At 50.1% G+C, this 20,018-nt stretch overlaps 1 non-coding gene across 1 annotated transcript; it reads left to right on the top strand.

The window, feature by feature from the left end:
- Positions 1–4,663: 4,663 nt before the first annotated feature.
- Positions 4,664–4,736, top strand: Trnat-agu (transfer RNA threonine (anticodon AGU)). The gene has a single exon. It is a non-coding gene; the product is annotated as a tRNA-Thr (tRNA).
- The last annotated feature ends 15,282 nt before the right edge of the window (positions 4,737–20,018 follow it).

Below are 20,018 nucleotides of genomic sequence, written 5' to 3'. Positions count from 1 at the left end.
ACTCTCGAGTCACGGCCCGGGGGATAAAAAGAAGGTCCCCTTCACACCGAGTAGTCCGAGTGGCGCTGGCTACCACCCCCAAGCGCAGGAAACACAAAAGACCTGAACATAAATACCCCAGAAATTGGAGGCTAAAGTAGCCCCGCTGGTAGCGTAGTGGTTATCGCACCAGACCGGTATTCTGGAGGTAGTAGGTTCGGATCCCACCTGGCGGGCATTTTTTCTCAGCTTTCTTATTTTCCAAATTCTTCGTCTTGAGCTACGACATCCTCCCCTTTGCTTTTCGAGGTCTTCTTCACGGCCAATCCTTATTTCTCTCTTATTTTCAACTAGCCCCTCATTTCGCATTCGGATTTGCTACATGCATAGCGAGGGCCTCTGTTCTGGCAGTCTTGGTGCCATAGGGAGCTTAAGAGGGTTCAACGCTGCTCGACCACTCTCGACATGTTGTACACTCTCGAGTCACGGCCCGGGGGATAAAAAGAAGGTCCCCTTCACACCGAGTAGTCCGAGTCGCACTGGCTACCACCCCCAAGCGCAGGAAACAAAAACACCTGAACATAAATACCGCAGAAAGTGGAGGCTAAAGTAACCATGCCAGTAGCGTAGTGGTTATCGCAACAGACCGGTATTCTGGATGTCGTGGGTTTGGATACCACCTGGCGGGCATTTTTTCTCCACTTTCCTATTTTCCAAATTCTTTATCTTCAGCTACTACATCCTCCCCTTTGCTTTCCTAGGTCGTCTTGATTGCCAATTCCTATTTCTGTCTTATTTTCAACGAGCCCCTCATTTCCCATTCGGATTCGCTTCATGCATAGCGAGGGCCTCTGTTCTGGCAGTCTTGGTGCCATAGGGAGCTTAAGAGGGTTCAACGCTGGTCGACCACTCTCGACATGTTGTAGACGCTCGAGTCACGGCCCGGGGGATAAAAAGACGGTCCCCTTCACACCGAGTAGTCCGAGTGGCTCTGGCTACCACCCCCAAGCGCAGGAAACAAAAACACCTGAACATAAATACCTCAGAAAGTGGAGGCTAAAGTAACCATGCCAGTAGCGTAGTGGTTATCGCAACAGACCGGTATTCTGGATGTCGTGGGTTTGGATCCCACCTGGTGGGCATTTTTTCTCCACTCTCATATTTTCCAAATTCTTTATCTTGAGCTACTACATCCTCCCCTTTGCTTTCCGAGGTCTTCTTGATTGCCAATTCCTATTTCTGTCTTATTTTCAACGAGCCCCTCATTTCCCATTTGGATTCGCTACATGCATAGCGAGGGCCTCTGTTCTGGCAGTCTTGGTGCCATAGGGAGCTTAAGAGGGTTCAACGCTGGTTGGCCACTCTCGACATGTCGTAGACGCTCGAGTCACGGCCCGGCGGTTAAAAAGAAGGTCCCCTTCACACCGAGTAGTCCGAGTGGCGCGGGCTACCACCCCCAAGCGCAGGAAACAAAAACACCTCAACATAAATACCTCAGAAAGTGGAGGCTAAAGTAACCATGCCGGTAGCGTAGTGGTTATTGCACCAGACCGGTATTCTGGATGTCGGGGGTTAAGATCCCACCTGGCGGGCATTTTTTCTCCACTTTCTTATTTTCCAAATTTTTTATCTTGAGCTACGACATCCTCGACTTTGCTTTCCGAGGTCTTCTTTACGGCCGATCCTTATTTCTCTCTTATTTTAAACTAGCCCCTCATTTCGCATTCGGATTCGCTACATGCATAGCGAGGGCCTCTGTTCTGGCAGTCTTGGTGCTATAGGGAGCTTAAGAGGGTTCAACGCTGGTCGACCACTCTCGACATGTCGTAGACGCTCGAGTCACGGCCCGGGGGATAAAAAGAAGGTCCCCTTCACACCGAGTAGTCCGAGTGGCTCTGGCTACCACCCCCAAGCGCAGGAAACACAAAAGACCTGAACATAAATACCCCAGAAATTGGAGGCTAAAGTAGCCCCGCTGGTAGCGTAGTGGTTATCGCACCAGACCGGTATTCTGGAGGTCGTGGGTTCGGATCCCACCTGGCGGGCATTTTTTCTCAGCTTTCTTATTTTCCAAATTCTTCGTCTTGAGCTACGACATCCTCCCCTTTGCTTTCCGATGTCTTCTTGACGGCAATCCTTATTTCTCTCTTATTTTAAACTAGCCCCTCATTTCGCATTCGGATTCGCTACATGCATAGCGAGGGCCTCTGTTCTGGCAGTCTTGGTGCCATAGGGAGCTTAACAGGGTTCAACGCTGGTCGACCACTCTCGACATGTCGTAGACGCTCGAGTCACGGCCCGGGGGATAAAAAGAAGGTCCCCTTCACACCGAGTAGTCAGAGTGGCGCTGGCTACCACCCCCAAGCGCAGGAAACACAAAAGACCTGAACATATATACCCCAGAAGTTGTAGGCTAAAGTAACCCTGCTGGTAGCGTTGGTGGTTATTGCACCAGACCGGTATTCTGGAGGTCGTGGGTTCGGATCCCACCTGGTGGGCATTTTTTCTCAGCTTTCTTATTTTCCAAATTCTTCGTCTTGAGCTACTACATCCTCCTCTTTGCTTTCCGACGTCTTCTTGACGGCCAATTCTTATTTCTGTCTTATTTTCAACTAGCCCCCCATTTCCTATTCTGATTCGCTATATGCATAATGAGGGCCTCTGTTCTGGCAGTCTTGGTGCCATAGGGAGCTTAAGAGGGTTCAACGCTGGTCGACCACTCTCGACATGTTGTAGACGCTCGAGTCACGGCCCGGGGGATAAAAAGACGGTCCCCTTCACACCGAGTAGTCCGAGTGGCGCTGGCTACCACCCACAAGCGCAGGAAACAAAAACACCTGAACATAAATACCTCAGAAAGTGGAGGCTAAAGTAACCATGCCAGTAGCGTAGTGGTTATCGCAACAGACCGGTATTCTGGATGTCGTGGGTTTGGATCCCACCTGGTGGGCATTTTTTCTCCACTCTCATATTGTCCAAATTCTTTATCGTGAGCTACTACATCCTCCCCTTTGCTTTCCGAGGTCTTCTTTACGGCCAATCCTTATTTCTCTCTTATTTTAAACTAGCCCCTCATTTCGCATTCGGATTCGCTACATGCATAGCGAGGGCCTCTGTTCTGGCAGTCTTGGTGCTATAGGGAGCTTAAGAGGGTTCAACGCTGGTCGACCACTCTCGACATGTCGTAGACGCTCGAGTCACGGCCCGGGGGATAAAACGAAGGTCCCCTTCACACCGAGTAGTCCGAGTGGCGCTGGCTACCACCCCCAAGCGCAGGAAACACAAAAGACCTGAACATAAATACCCCAGAAATTGGAGGCTAAAGTAGCCCCGCTGGTAGCGTAGTGGTTATCGCATAAGACCGGTATTCTGGAGGTCGTGGGTTCGGATCCCACCTGGCGGGCATTTTTTCTCAGCTTTCTTATTTTCCAAATTCTTCGTCTTGAGCTACGACATCCTCCCCTTTGCTTTCCGAGGTCTTCTTGACGGCAATCCTTATTTCTCTCTTATTTTAAACTAGCCCCTCATTTCGCATTCGGATTCGCTACATGCATAGCGAGAGCCTCTGTACTGGCAGTCTTGGTGCCATAGGGAGCTTAAGAGGGTTCAACGCTGGTCGACCACTCTCGACATGTCGTAGACGCTCGAGTCACGGCCCGGGGGATAAAAAGAAGGTCCTCTTCACACCGAGTAGTCCGAGTGGCGCTGGCTACCACCCCCAAGCGCAGGAAACACAAAAGACCTGAACATAAATACCCCAGAAATTGGAGGCTAAAGTAGCCCCGCTGGTAGCGTAGTGGTTATCGCACCAGACCGGTATTCTGGAGGTCGTGGGTTCGGATCCCACCTGGCAGGCATTTTTTCTCAGCTTTCTTATTTTCCAAATTCTTCGTCTTGAGCTACGACATTCTCCCCTTTGCTTTCCGAGGTCTTCTTGACGGCAATCCTTATTTCTCTCTTATTTTAAACTAGCCCCTCATTTCGCATTCGGATTCGCTACATGCATAGCGAGAGCCTCTGTACTGGCAGTCTTGGTGCCATAGGGAGCTTAAGAGGGTTCAACGCTGGTCGACCACTCTCGACATGTCGTAGACGCTCGAGTCACGGCCCGGGGGATAAAAAGAAGGTCCCCTTCACACCGAGTAGTCCGAGTGGCGCTGGCTACCACCCCCAAGCCTGAACCCAAAAGACCTGAACATAAATACCCCAGAAATTGGAGGCTAAAAGAGCCCCGCTGGTAGCGTGGTGGCTATCGCACCAGACCGGTATTCTTGAGGTCGTGGGTTCGGATCCCACCTGGCGGGCCTTTTTTCTCAGCTTTCTTATTTTCCAAATTCTTCATCTTGTGCTACGACATCCTCGACTTTGCTTTCCGAGGTCTTCTTGACGGCCAATCCTTATTTCTCTCTTATTTTAAACTAGCCCCTCATTTCGCATTCGGATTCGCTACATGCATAGCGAGGGCCTCTGTTCTGGCAGTCTTGGTGCCATAGGGAGCTTAAGAGGGTTCAACGCTGGTCGACCACTCTCGACATGTCGTAGACGCTCGAGTCACGGCCCGGGGAATAAAAAGAAGGTCCCCTTCACACCGAGTAGTCTGAGTGGCGCTGCCTACCACCCCCAAGCGCAGGAAACACAAAAGACCTGAACATAAATACCCCAGAAATTTCAGGCAAAAGTAGCCCCGCTGGTAGCGTAGTGGTTATCGCACCAGACCAGTATTCTGGAGGTCGTGGGTTCGGATCCCACCTGGCGGGCATTTTTTCTCCACTTTCTTATTTTCCAAATTCTTTATCTTGAGCTACTACATCCTCCCTTTTGCTTTCCGATGTCTTCTTGACTGTCAATTCTTATTTCTGTCTTATTTTCAACCAGCCCCTCATATCTTATTCTGATTAGCTACATGCATAGCGAGGGCCTCTGTTCTGGCAGTCTTGGTGCCATAGGGAGCTTAAGAGGGTTCAACGCTGGTCGACCACTCTCGACATGTCGTAGACGCTCGAGTCACGGCCCGGGGGATAAAAAGAAGGTACCCTTCACACCGAGTAGTCCGAGTGGCGCTGGCTACCACCCCCAAGCGCAGGAAACACAAAAGACCTGATCATAAATACCCCAGAAATTGGAGGCTAAAGTAGCCCCGCCGGTAGCGTAGTGGTTTTCAGATGGTGGGTTCGCATCCCAACTGGCGGGAATTTTTTCTCCACTTTCCTATTTTCGAAATTCTTTATCTTGAGCTACTACATCCTCCCCTTTGCTTTCCGAGGTCTTCTTGACTGCCGATTCTTATTTTGTCCTATATATATACACACATATATATATATATAAATATATATATATATATATATATATATATATATATATATATATATATATATATATATATATATATATATATATATTTTTATATATATATAACAGGGCAGGGCTTGGCAGCTGAATAGTATAATAAATTAGAGTCACCACGAAAAACATAACAATATTTAATACGACGTTTCGGCTGGGAACCAGCCTTTTTCAGGTGAAGTACAAAGGTCGAATACAGGGTATATGTAGGCTCGCAGGTAGCGCTGTGAGCACGTGGACACATTATTTCAAAAGTGTACAAGAAGGAAGTACAGCTAGAAACAAGTGGAAAGAAACGTGCTGCACGGCTGGGCGCGCAGGTAATCCATCTCAATATACAATGCGGCGAAAACCAAAAGCGAGGCACTTAGGAAGCGTGTTTCCTTCAGCCTCTGCCCACCCACGCACAGCAATATTAAGAAAAGTAAACAAATAAGGAAGGGGTACTGGGCATCTCCCTCCAAAAGAGCGGAAACAACCTACCGCATAAGGCGGAAGCGTAGAATCAGCAATTAGTCATCCAGACACTGGGGAACGCAAAATGGCAGAAGTCGACGTTGAAGCTCAAGAATGCAGGTGGGAGGATTAGCGAGGGGGCCGCGTCCCTAAAGGAAAATGCCGCCGCTTCCCGAGGAGACCAGATAATGGCCACAAATGGCTTATCCGCGGCCCTTGTCCCTGGCACAAGGCGGACAATTAAGACCCCTCGAAGGGCGCCGACGCCGACAGGTGTGCGTGAGCCATCCAAGACGAGCGCAGGTTGTGCGAGGATTTTGAGAAATGACACACAAGGCAGGAAATAAACAAAGAAACAGCACACAGAAAAAAGCAGTTGAACGAGCCCCCGGCTCATGTCATAAAATTGATAGATACAACAAATTGTTAGCTTACATTTGATATTTTTGCAAGTAACAAGGGTTTGAACATTATTAAAAATGTAAAATAAAGATGTGACGCACGTACGAGAACAAGGCTCCAGTGATCTTAAAAAAAAACTTTGTAGCTTATCATCAATGGGAGTATAAATTCGCACACAGCATTCTTTAAACAAACCGACAAACGAAAGAATACAAAGAATACACTTCTCAAATCGTAGAACATGGGGAACCATAGCAGTGAACAAAAATAGCTTACAAAGTGACATTTCGGGCAATAGAGCAATGAAGCATACGGAGAAAATAAGTTATTCACAACACTAGAACGAATAGTTCTTGGAAAGTGTAATGAAGGGATACAGCAAGATTTCGTGCAGGAGAAGCATTAAAGCATACGGAAAAGTATCCTCCTGACAACGATGAATCATCCAACGGTTGAGAAGTGGTAACGTGCGATGCGTGCCGCTACAAGGTCTAGGTTTGAATGCACGACAGCCTTCCCTGAGACTCATTGATACCTCTTGTGTGAGTGTTATATTTGTGGATCAGATAAGATTCGCTGGCTTCCCTGTCGAAATGGGTTTTAAATCCTGATTGGAGCACTGTGGCCTTAAATTGGTCGAACGGGTGTTTCAAAGAGTTGATATGTTTTGAAAGGGGGAGATAAGGTTTTGTTTTTGCATCGGATCTGCGATTATTGATGCGAGTTCTAAAAGAACATTCAGTCTGTCCAATATATTGCGCACCACAATCACCACATTCTAGGAGGTAAACTATATTTGCAGTGTCACAAATAAAGTTGCCCCTGATCTGCATGGAAAAGTCAGATTCCCTGCTCTGAGCGCTTGTTGTTGGTGTCATCATTAGACACAATTTGCACCGGGGTTTTCCACGTTGTGTGGAACCTGTGAAACTAGTTTCTCTTGATTGAGATGATGTTGCAATGTCTCTGATGTTTCTTCCCCGGCGATACACCACGCGTGGTGGGTCTGGAATGACGTGCTTCATTCTTTCACTCTGGGGCAAGATGTTGTGGTGTCTTCTCAAATTTCATTGACGTTTGGGCCAGATGCCGAATATATCAGAATCAGATTGGTTTGTGACCTCGAAGTGGTGGTTTTATTGCCACTAATAAGGCTAGAACACTCCTGTTCTGATGCCTTCCTGATTGAATCTTCAATGAGCCGGGGGCTCGTTCAACTGCTTTTTTCTGTGTGCTATTTCTTTGTTTATTTTCTGCCTTGTGTGTCATTTCTCAAAATCATCGCACGCTCTTCTTGGGTGGCTCGCGCACACTTCTGTCGGCGTCGGCGCCCTTCGAGGGGTCGTCATTGTCCGTCTTGTGCCCGGGACGCGGGCCGCGGTTAAGCCATTTGTGACCATTATCTGGTCTCCTCGGGAAGCGGTGGCATTTTCCTTTGAGGAAGCGGCCCCCTCGCTAATCCTCCCGCCAGCATTCTTGAACTTTTACGCCGCCTTATGCCATTTTGCGTTCCCCTGTGTCTGGATGACTAATTGTCGATTCTACGCTTCCGCCTTATGCGGCAGGTTGTTTCCGCTCCTTTTGAGTGAGATGCCCAGTACCCCTTCTTTATTTGTTGACTTTTTTAATATTGGTGTGCGTGGGTGGGTGGTGGCTGAAGGAAACACGCTTCCTAAGTGCCTCGCTTTTGCTTTTCGCCGCGTTGTATATTGAAATGGATTACTTGCGCGTCCAGTCGTGCAGTACGTTTCTTTCCACTTGTTTCTTGCTGTACTTCCTTCTTGTACACTTATGAAATAATGTGTCCACGTGCTCACAGCGCTCCCTGCGAGCCTACATATACCCTGTATTCGACCTTTGTACTTCACTTGAAAAAGGCTGGTTCCCAGCCGAAACGTCGTATTAAATATTGTTATGTTTTTAGTGGTGACTCTTATTTATATATAAATATATATATAGAGAGATTATATATATAAATAGATATATCAGGAAATAAAAACTCACACAGAGTGCGAAAAAAGAAGGTTATTAGCGACAGAGACACACGAGAAGGACATTAAACATAAAAGTTTACTGACGTTTCAGGGAGTGGACGTCAGCAAACTTTTTTTTTATTTTTATTGCCCTTCTCGTGTGTCTCTGTCTCTACTAACCATATATATATATATATATATATACATGTATATAAGGAAGCACGGTGTCGAGAGTGCACGTAGAGTAGGTAGAAAGGGGAGAAGCCGGTTGTAGCCTGTATGGCCGTATTGTATGCGTACGTCACATAGGGGAGCACAAGGTCCCAGTCATCGTGGTCGGAGGAGACGTACATGGACAGCATGTCACCAAGAGTTCGATTAAAACGCTCAGTGAGGCCATTAGTCTGCGGGTGGTACGCAGTTTTGGTGCGGTGGATAATACGGCACTCAGTGAGGAGCTTCGTGACAACATCGGATAAGAAGACGCGTCCTCGGTCACTTAGGAGTTCTCGAGGCGCTCCGTTGCGCAATATGAAGCGACGTAATAGAAAGGAGGCGACGTCTCGTGCTGTGGCGGTAGGCAGTGCAGCGGTTTCAGCGTAGCGCGTGAGATGGTCGACTGCAACAATGACCCATCGATTCCCGGCGGCTGTGTAGGGCAAAGGCCCGTACAGGTCAATGCCTACACGGTCAAACGGTTTCGCCGGGCAAGGAAGGGGCTGCAGCGGACCAATAGAACGTGACGGTGGTGACTTGCGGCGTTGGCAGGTAGCACATGATCGGATGTACTTGCGCAAAAAGTTATACTTGCCTCATCAATAATAGCGCAGGCGGATACGCTGGTATGTTTTGATCACCCCTGAACGGCCACAGGTGGGATCGGCATGAAGGGTGTCACAAATGTCGATGCGCAGATGACAAGGAATAATAAGAAGCCACTTCCGTCCTTCGTTGTCGTAGTTGCGGCGATACAGCAACTCGTCGCGACTCGTGAAGTGCGAAGCTTGCCTGCGCAGAGCCCGAGATCCGTGAGCGGGTGACGTGCCAGAAAGCAAGAGAGAGAGGATAAAGAGATGAGGGAAACAACCCAGGGGTCTTTTCGCTGCTCTGTTCGGATGTCGGAGAAAGAAAGTAGTGACATGTCAGCATGGTCAGCCCGGAGGCACGCGGAGTCGTGGGACACTGACATTGGAGAACGGGAGAGGGCATCCGCATCAGAGTGTTTGCGGCCGGATCGATATACAACCTTATGTCGTACTCCTGGAGCCGCAGAGCCCACCGTGCGAGCCGCCCTGACGGATCTTTCAGTGTGGACAGCCAACAAAGTGCGTGGTGGTCTGTGACCACGCCGAAAGGGCGACCGTAAAAATAGGGCCGGAACTTGTCCAACGCCCAAACAATGGCCAAGCACTCCTTCTCCGTCACGGAATAGTTGGATTCGGCTCGGGTAAGGGTGCGGCTGGAGTAGGCAACGACGTATTCATCAAAGCCTGACTTTCGCTGGGCCAGTACAGCGCCAAGGCCGACCCCACTGGCATCAGTGTGGACCTCCGTAGGCGCGTCAGGGTCAAAATGTCGGAGAATAGGAGGTGACGTAAGAAGTCGCCGCAACGTCACGAATGCCTTTTCACGTTCAGGGGTCCACGCAGAGATCGGTGGAAGCATTACTGAGTAGCTGCGTCAATGGCGCAACAACGGTGGCAAAGTTGCGGACGAATCGTCGAAAGTAGGAGCAAAGGCCTAGGAAGCTTCGCAGTGCCTTCATAGAGGTCGGCTTGGGGAACTCAGCAACAGCCTTGAGCTTAGACGCGTCGGGCAGAACACCGTCCTTCGAGACAACGTGACCCAGTACCGTGCAGCAAAGTGGCATTTCTTTAGGTTTAGTTGTAGCTTTGCGCCGGCAAGACAGGTCAGAACTTGCTCCAGGCGCCGTAAATGGGTGTCGAAATCTGGGGAAAAAATTACGACGTCGTCCAAATAGCAGAGACATATCTTCCATTTTTTTTCCGCGCAAAATGTTGTCCATCATGCGCTCGAACGTGGCAGGTGCATTGCAAAGGCCGAACGGCATGACGTTAAACTCGTAGAGTCCGTCGGGTGTTATAAATGCCGTCTTTGCGCGATGAGCCTCTGCCATAGGCACTTGCCAGTATCCCGAACGCAAATCAAGCGACGAGAAGTACTCAGCTCCCTGTAGGCAGTCAAGTGCGTCGTCAATACGCAGTAGAGGGTAGACGTCCTTCCTGGTGATCTTGTTGAGGCGGCGATAGTCGACGCAAAAGCGTATAGATCCATCCTTCTTCGTCACTAGAACGACTGGTGACGCCCAGGGACTGTTTGAGGGCCTAATAACGTCGCGTTGGAGCATGTCATCTACGTGAACATCAATAATGCGACGCTCTTTCGGAGAAACACGATAGGGTCGTTGTCGTAGCGGTGGGTGCGAGCCAGTGTCTATGTTGTGTTCCACTGCTGATGTTCGGCTGAGCAAGGCTTTCACGCAGTCAAAAGACGACCGAAATCGTTGAAGAAGTGCCAGCAGCTTAGCTCGTTCAGTTGGGGCGAGGTCGTTGTCGATGGCCTTACTAAATACGTCGGAGTTAGATGCGTCTTCTGCTGACACTGGGCTCAACTCCAGAATATCAAGGTGTGGTGGATCATCGGGCACGTCAACTACGGCATTATGATCGACAGGTTCAATCCAGCCGAGCGTTTCACCTTGCAGCAAAGATAACGGATGGGAGTACAAATTTGTAACCAGCATGCGGCTAGCGCCAGCGTGGGTCGATAAGAGAGCGGACGGCAGCGGAAGACGCCTGCGGCGGTTGAAGAGCACAGATGGCGTAAAGAGCACAGTGGCGTCGGTATAAGAGGCACGGCCCAGAAACACGGAAACAGAACACTGCAGCGGAATGGTAGTGTCCTCGCTGACGACAAGTTTAGCGGCGTTCGCTTTGTCACTGTACACGTCACACTGTGAAGTAAACTCAACCTCCGCATGCCCACAGTCAATGACGGCATTGTGGCGAGCGAGGAAGTCCCAGCCCAGAATAACGTCATTGGAACACGAAGGCAGCACGATAAGTTCGATTATGTACAAGAGGCCTTGGATGGTGACACGAGCTGTGCACGCCGCCAATGCTTGAATGTGTTGCGCGCTCGCAGTACGCAGCGAGAAGCCACCCAACGGGGTCATCACTTTTCTGATCATCCGACAAAAGTCTTCACTAATCACTGACACAGCAGCGCCTGTATCGACTAAGGCCTGTGTTGGTCTGCCTTCTACTAATACGTCGATAATGTTCAGAAGGGAAAAACGAGGCCTTGAAGAGTTCGACCGTAACGCAGTTCTTGACTCAGGAACTGCGGTTGCTAATTTTCCTTTTCGGAAGCGGGTTGCCGTCGACGCATCGGAGAAATAGAGCGGCGACGCGGAGACGACGAGCGACGATTCCCATAAGCGCGGTGGTCAGCAGATGAGGGACAGATGTGATATCCATCGGAGACGTCGTGGGGGACTGGCGGCCTGTTGGACAAACCATAAGTCGTCGGTCGGAGAACAGGAGTGGCTGGCGGTATGCGGCGGCAATATTTCGCAACATGCCCGGCATAACGGCAAAGGAAACAAATTGGGCGGTTGTCCCACGTTCGCCAGCCATTGTTAAGCTGGGCAGGAGGCCGAACTGGGGAAAATGGGGCCGTCGGTGGTACCGGGCGCTGATAAGATGGCGCGGCCTGACGTGGATTGACTCCCATGGTGTCAGCACACGTCATAATCGGTGCCGGGGGCGACCGGGCGGCAGTTTCTGCATACGTCATCGGCGCGGTGAACGCAGTCATATGACGAGGATCCACAATGGCAGTACGCGGCAGGGCTTCAGCTACTTGCTCCTGAATCACCCTCCTGAGTGTCGGCACAACGGGGGACGGAATCTCGGTAACGCAAGGCAGCAGAGAAAGCTGACGAGCGACTTCCTCACGGACAAGTTCCTTTATGCGCGACAACAAGGAAGGGCTTTCGGGGTGACCAATCAAACTTGCTAAAATGTCGTCAGGAGCTGAAGGCCGCCGCGTGAGGCTTCGCTGACGCCGAAGCTCGTCGAAACTCTGGCAGAGGTTTACTACGACAGCAATTGAACGTGGGTCCCTCGCCAAGAGCATTTAAAAGGCTTCGTTGTCTATACCTTTCATGACGTGCTTGATTTTATCAGCTTCGGCCATGGATGGATCGACACGCCTGCATAGGTCCAGAACGTCCTCGATGTAACTGGTAAACGTTTCACCACTTTTCTGTGCACGGGTGTGCAAGCTTTGCTCTGCGAGCAGTTTGCGCACGGCGGGACGGACAAAAGCTCTCAAGAAGCGCGTCTTGAACTCGGAACAGGTGTCTATGCCCGCGACGTTGTTATTAAACCACGTCTCGGCGAGTGAAGTAGAAGCCCACGTTGTTGAATTTCATCACATCATCCCACCTGTTGTACGTGCTCACGCGTTCGTACGCCGACAACCAGTCCTCGACATTCTGGTCTTCCGCTCCGATGAATTTGGCAGGATCTCGTTCCCGGGTCGCGCCAGAACAGAGGATGGTTTGGGCTGGAGGAACCGCGGGCGGGTCAGGCATGGCCGTAGGGATGGTCAGAGTGCGAAGCTCCAGGGTGGGGACAAGGACTCCGCACTCTCCACCAAACTGTTAAGGCGTTTATTGGTGCTCAGGAACACCGAGGAAGCAGTCAGTATACAAGGGGTGATGCCGAGCCAGCTGAACCTCTTCTTCACAGGCTCCTTCTGATGATGATAGATGAGGTGTGCCAAAAGCACGGCAGTGATGATGATCCACGATAATGCACGACAATGGCGCTGTCAGGAAATGTCCCGTCGTCTTCGCTACAACCATGCTGACTACAACCATGCTGAGGTTGTAGGGGGGGGGGGGGTCACCTTACCAGTTTCGCGGTAGTCGCAAGCTGGAACCTCCACGTATTATAAGCCGTATTGTAGTGCTTCATTAGTCTTGCAATGCCCATATTAGTGCGACCTCTATTCGTGAGATGAATTTGTGATAGTGCCTGTGTTTGCAAACTAAACTGAACCACCAAACAGCTAAGACAAACCTATTTTATGACGTCGCACTATATGTTCGTTTGCCTATGTCTTGTACATCTTCTTCCTCCACTTTCCAAAAGATGCAACGGTCTGGTGTCACGCTGGCTCCCCGTTTTGAAATTCTGAGCGACATCCATGTAGTCAAGCATGCAGGACGTTTTGCCTGCTCGTACGACAGTGCAGATCCAGCAGGCTCAACCCGAAGCTTCGTGTCCACTGACTACCCCCCAGCGGCATGGAGAACGGCCGCAAAGTCGAAGGTCCCAAGGCTCTGGAGGTCCGCTCCCATGCTATGAATCGCGTCAAGTTGCGGCTGCTCCTTTACCTGTACAGCCCGGACGTCAAAAAGTCACACGGGCATCGGCACGCTTTAGTATCTGAGGACTTTCGGTTTCGGTTTGATGTCAAGGAATTCAACCACCAGGGGGCTAACCTGTGACGTCAGCCAGTGTAGATAGATCATGTGAATGAATAAAGTTATTTTCTTTGGCTTGGCTCTTCCACTTGAGTGTGCGTCTCCTGCTTTGCCCTTCGGGGCCGTCACCGACGCGACACCACGCATGCCCATTCCACGTTCACCCTCCCACGGGGCTTTGTAAGATGCACGCAGTCAAGATTCTCATCTTTTCATTAGGGGCATATCCAGGTACTAATAAAAGAAGCTGCAGCTACATTTCCACGACTGCTTTATACAAAGCAACAAGTCTACGCATCCTGCTCTCCGCAAAGTAATGACTATGTCATTCGGAAAAACCCTTCTGCTGCTGAGGTTACAGTGGAATATTACAAAACCTGCATGAAGTGCTTGGATTTAACCAACCTCTAGTGTACCATCAAACACACTGCTTTTTATTGATGAGTTAAAAGCTAGAAAAGCATATGCCAATGCTGCTGAAAAATCACTAAAACAACATGCGCGGCAGGAAGCAGGTTTCTAAACAGTCCCACTTTTAACCGACGTGGCACTTGTGGTAGCTATCTCATAACTTTTTTCTGTTTAGTTATCCTTGTAAATCCATTTATTGTAAATGTTCAGTGAACCCACTAGCGTACGTGGTGTTTTATACAAAACAGGATGCGCACTCGTAATGGCTACACATTATATTGAAACCAGTTATGCATACGTGCCGATGCGAAATTTGCTTGCGCGAAAAACTGCTTTCATAGTACGAGCAATGCCCCTCGAGGCATGCACAGTGACCACCCGAACAGCTGCTAAGCTCCTGCGAGACTTTGCCTGCTGATCGGACGGGCTAATATTCAACGCCAAACCATAATGACAAGTTGTCCAAGCACGTGACCACGCTTAGTGAAAGAAATACGCACTGACATGAGCGAAGTCGTTGAGAACGCGTACACGACGTTGGCATCGGCGGCACTATTTGCGCGTTGCTTCAAAAGGCAAAGCACTGCATGCTTACAGAATGATAGCTAAGATTACGTCGCTTACGTACCTCGCGTAAGAGGTGTTGGGGAAAACTGAAGACTGCAGGGTATACAGGCGTGCTCCGCCATAACTTCGAAGAATAAGCCCAGGGGCCACGCGTGCGAACTACAGGCCGTGTGCTAACAGTTATTACGCCGTGAATTGACCTTGTGAGACACGACGCGACGCCGTGTACCGAGAGAGGCGAAGGCAGGGAAGGGGACGCTGTAAATGGGCTCCCCCATTGGCATTTTTACGACCCCCCAAAGTCGCGGAAGCTGACTGGGCTCGAAATACTGTAAAGGGCCCCGCTTGCATTCTTGACCTTGTCGCATAGAGGCGGTCGGTAGTTAATAGGTGTAACCCGTGGCACGCATGTAAAATCACTGGTAGTGGCGGCATATGCTTTATAGTTTTCACCTCTTATAGACCCCGGATGTTTTTGGCCTTACGCCTCCAATAAACTTGTCGCATTTCCTGTCATCCCCACCACTCGCGTTCATGCAGTATGGTCCTTTTCGCACCTTCAGCCTTTCTTACATTTTTTTATTGTTTGTGTAGTTTGTTTGTTTTTGGAGGTCTTTTTCGCTTGCCTTTGGCTGAATAAGCTCTGTATGGTGTGTGTGGTCATTTGTGTGTTTCTTTCCCATGTGTCTTGTGTTTCGAGGTGCCGCCCCCCACCCTGAGTCCGACGATTTTTTCCTAAGCTTACATTCCCGAAGAAGATCTGTCTCATGTAGAAACGGTCGATATAAAGTCTCCGAAGAGCGAACTTTTCATGTACATATATTTATATATATATATATATATATATATATATATATACATATATGTACATGAGAAATGTACAATACATGAGATATGTACATATAGTTAAGAGAAAAGGTTCCTGGCTATAATGTTGACAATACGATAGAGAAGTCAAAGTGAAAAACATAACAATAATTATTCTAACGTTTCGACGGGGACCGGTCTTTTTCAAAGATACAGATGGTGCAGATCAGTTGGGTTTATATACATTTCAGTGGTGGGCGGGGCAAGAAGATGTATCACGCAAAACGTAGGCTCTACGCGACACAGACGCATACGAAGCACCAGAAAGGGGGGGTGATGCGGCGTGGGAATGGTGCCGGGAAACAGAGGGAAAGGGAGCGTAATCAAGACAGGAGAGGCTACAGGATAACGGGAAAGCGTTGCATGGCACTGAAGTCAAGGCTGGAAATCCAGAGGGACCAAGGAGGGGCCTGTTTCCTGCTGGTTGCCTGACTGCGAATTGACTGGTTAGGAGAAAAGGGTGGGAGAGCCAAAAGTCAATTACGGACACCTTGTGCAGGTTTTAACACACACACACACACACGTACAGGCGCGAAAAAGAAAAAAAGAAAAGAAGCATGCGAAGCACCAGAACGGGGGGGGGTGATGCGGCGTTGGAGTGGTGCCACGGAACAGAGGGAAAAGGGAGCGGAGCGTACGCTCCCTTTCCGCTCCTCAATTTTAACGCGTGCTGTGCACCTTCGGGACTGAGTAATCAAGTGGCTGCCAGCGGTGCGAACCGGTGGTCCTGTCCACTGCGTTAGTACCTTTTTCAGAATGGTAGCCAATGACTTGCTCATAACTGAACAATCTGCTCAGGTGACTACCAATGCGTATATTTCTTGCTCGTTGTCAACCTGCACAGGTATATCAGAACAAACCACAGCATCGTCGGTTCGTCGTCGTCGTTTCATTGGAGGGTCTTCAGCGCTTCGATGGTCAGCGGCCTCGCCTCCTGAGGTCGCTGCTCTTAGTTTTCCCGAACGGAGGGGCTCGGAGAACGGTGCCGCGCAGATATTGACGGGCTTGCACTTGAAGAGCGGTGTCGTATCGGTGACGGTGATCGGTTGTCGCGCAATCGCTGCGGAAACCCATTTCGACGTTCGGCCAGGTAACTTTCGATTTCGGCGGGGTGCTCACCGTACCTCGGGCGTGGGGCGTCTGGAGGGAATTTACGAATACCAAGTCGTCGGTAGGGACAAGCTCTGTATACGTGGCTTGCCTCCCCAGAATGGAAACAGGTGTCGGTGATCCGGCGTGCGCCACTTGTCGCTCTTGCGACGCCTCCTTGCCTCATCAACAAGCAGCATAGCGCGGGGTCTGAGGCCCAATGTCGCTTGCGGTGTTGCGGCGGCAAGTGTTGGGGCAACGTAGCGATCGGACTGCCTCAGTGAAGCCGCATATGAGGCAACCTGGGTCTGTTGTTGCGGAGCACCGTACGGCTCCTGCGGTACACTACACTTCCCCTGTAGTGCTTCATACGGCTCGGGCGCTCGAACAGCTTGCCTGACTTCGCGGCGTATAGCCTCCGCGAGGGTCATGGAGGCTTGAACCTGCTGGATTCCGTGCAGCTTTTGGAGTTCCTCTCGGACGATCAACCTGACCAACTCCCGGAGGCCGCCGTTTCCTTGCTCCACTGAAGAGGCGTTGCTCGACATGAAAGTGATGTCCCGGCTGTACTGCCTCACTCTTTGGAGTAGTGCCCTTTCAATGGCTGTGGCCTCAGACAGAAATGCGCTGACCGACTGCGGAGGATTGCGCACCAACCCAGCAAATATATCCGGTGGGATCCTTCGACCCCCAAGGACGAGACTCGACCGTCAAGGGGGGAGAGAAGTGACCATGGAGGTCTGTCTTTGTGGAACGTCGAGCGGTAAGGAGAGGAAAAAGAAGCAATGCGTGCGCTCATGAAGTGCGATCCATGATGATGATGATGCCAGTCAAGGGAGACTGGCCTCAGTTTGTGAAGATGGTTCGCAGCCGAAGGCCAACGGCTGTCGATGGCGATAGGGCTGTGTATCAACGCTTCAGAAAATTCTACATCTTCCCGGCCACCGAAATTGGCAGGTCAGTCTGCTTCCAAAGGGTAATGACGCTGGACGGGCCGCGTTGTCACGAGTCCACTTGGAAGGCGAATGGTGCACGAGCGCACTTTTTCAACGCGACCTGGCTGAAGCTGTTCGATGCGAGCGAGGCTCCAAAGAAGTCTGGACTTGTTGGGGTCTTCGAGCAGAACAACTGTCCCGGGCTTCATCCGATCTGCTGACTCATTACGTGTCTTGCTTTAAAAACGTAGTACATTCAGGTATTCTTTTTCCAGCGCTTCCAGAATTCATCCAGCATCGGCTCTCTTTTCTCCCACATTCTCTTCAGGCTCGTCGAAGTCGACTCGCTAATTAGGTCATCCGACGGAGGTAGCGCAGTGAGCGTTCTTCCGATGAGAAAGCACGCTGGTGATAAAGGGGTAGGCTCTGATATACCGCTAAACACGAAAGTCAGAGGGCGGGAGTTGACGATTGCCTCAACCTCAGTGATGATCGTGGAGAGGTCTTCGGCTTCAACTAGTCGTCGTCCCAGTATTTGCTTCAACGTCGACTTGATGGAGTGCACCAGCCGTTCATAAAACCCACCCCAACCATAGAGCTCCCTCCACGGTGAATTTCCAGGAAATAGATGACGCTGCGAAGTACGCTTGTACGTCGGCGTCCCTTATCGTTCTCCATAAGGTGCCAAGTTCTCTCGATGTCCTCTTGAAAGTTCGTGCGTTGTCTGTGTATATCGTCTTACATAACCCACGACGTGATACAAAATGACGGAGGGCTCTAAAAAAGCTGTCGGCACTCATGTCAGAGACCAATTCAAGATGAACAGCTGTTGTGGTGGCGCACGAGAGAATGACAATATAGGCACGGCTCGCTGATTAGTCAGTCTTGAGAAAAAGTGGTCCTGCAAAGTCTATCCCGAACGTGAGAAACAGGTCCGTGGTGGTAACGCGGTCTCGAGTAAGTGGTGCCTCCTTTTGCTTGAACGGTGTTACTTGAAACCGCTTGCAGGTAGTACACTTGTTGAACATTTTGTTCACAAGTTGCCGACCTCAGACGATCCAGTACTTCTCTAGAAGCTGAACTAGTGTGTCCTGTAAACCAGCGTGTCAAAGTCTTAAATGTGTGTGTCGGACCAGCGGCTTCGCATAATGAGCGTCGTAAGAGATCAGGAGAGGGTTCTTGACGTCATAGCATTCCCAACTAGCGGCTATCTTACTTTGAACGCGTAAAATAGCGCGCTGGTCAAGAAACAAACGGAAGGCCTTGAGCAATGTGTTCGACAGAGGCAGTCCCTTCTGAATGCAACTTATTTCGTTACGAAATGTGGAACCCTGTACAGTCCGGATGCAGTTATCCTCTGCCTTCTGAATTTCATGGCTAGTTAAGGGCCCAACGATTCCATCTTCATTCCTCAGGTTGTGATTGTATCGATACACCCAGGCGACTACTCTATGTAGTCGTAACAGCGAGCTGAATCTGGCGATGTCTATCGTATTTGAGCTGGATATCTGTAGTGTGAGGGTTTGTGGTTTTGCCTCTTCCGTTGCTACTGCTGGTTGCGCGTCAAAACTAGCCGGTTGTAAGGGCCAGTGATGAGAAGAGGAAATCCATGCAGGTCCTTCCCACCATGACCTCGATTGTATCAGCGACCGCGCTCCTATTCCTCTTGTTAGGAGGTCGGCCGGGTTCTCGGTTCCTGGGCAGTAATGCCGCTGATTTGCTGTGGAAAGTCTTCTGATTTCTTGTACCCGATTTCTTACGAACGTCTTCCACGTAGCAGCTTCCTTGCGAACCCAACATAGGGTGATCAACGAGTCCGTCCAAAGGTGTGTCTCAGCGATGTTCAGGTCCATGTATTCCTTGATGTAGCGCCTCATCCGTACAGCCAGGGATGCAGCTGTAAGTTCTAGTTTAGCTAGCGTCACTTCCTTTATCGGCGCCACTTGGGTTTTCACCAAGAGCAATAGCGTACACTTCAAGTCGTTGTCAAATTCCAGGCATAAGTAAGCTGCTACCCCGTAGGCCCGAGGACTTGCATCCGAGAATATGTGCAAGTTCGCTTTCGTAATGCATCCACACATGCCATGACCCAGGAAGCGTGGAACTGCAAGTCCACTGAAGGCGCACAAATCTTCGCACCATTGCTCCAAACTTGAAATAGATCTTGCTGAAGCTCATCGTCCTAACCAAGGTTTCGCTTCCACAGGCCTTCAAGTAAGATCTTGGCTGTGACAACGAACGGGCTTAGAAATCCAAGAGGGTCGAAAATTTGGGCAATGGCTCGAAGAGTAAGCCGTTTTGTCGTTGGGCTGTCGTGTGGTTTCAAGGTCGCCTGAAAGTGAATCCAAAACAGTCTTCCTCTGTATCCCATCGTAGACCGAGCACCTTCGATTCCTTAGGAGATGGCAGGGAGTACGCTGTTTGTTCCTGGGAAGAGCCATTTTGAAATACTGCAGCTACGGTAGGGTTATTCGTAGT

The sequence above is a fragment of the Haemaphysalis longicornis genome, unplaced genomic scaffold (assembly GCF_048455015.1).
Source record: "Haemaphysalis longicornis isolate Haplotype H1 unplaced genomic scaffold, Haemaphysalis longicornis Haplotype H1 scaffold_4, whole genome shotgun sequence".
Lineage (NCBI taxonomy): Eukaryota > Metazoa > Arthropoda > Arachnida > Ixodida > Ixodidae > Haemaphysalis > Haemaphysalis longicornis.
Note: the sequence above shows the minus strand (reverse complement) of the source record. Positions and strands in the feature narration are given on the sequence as shown.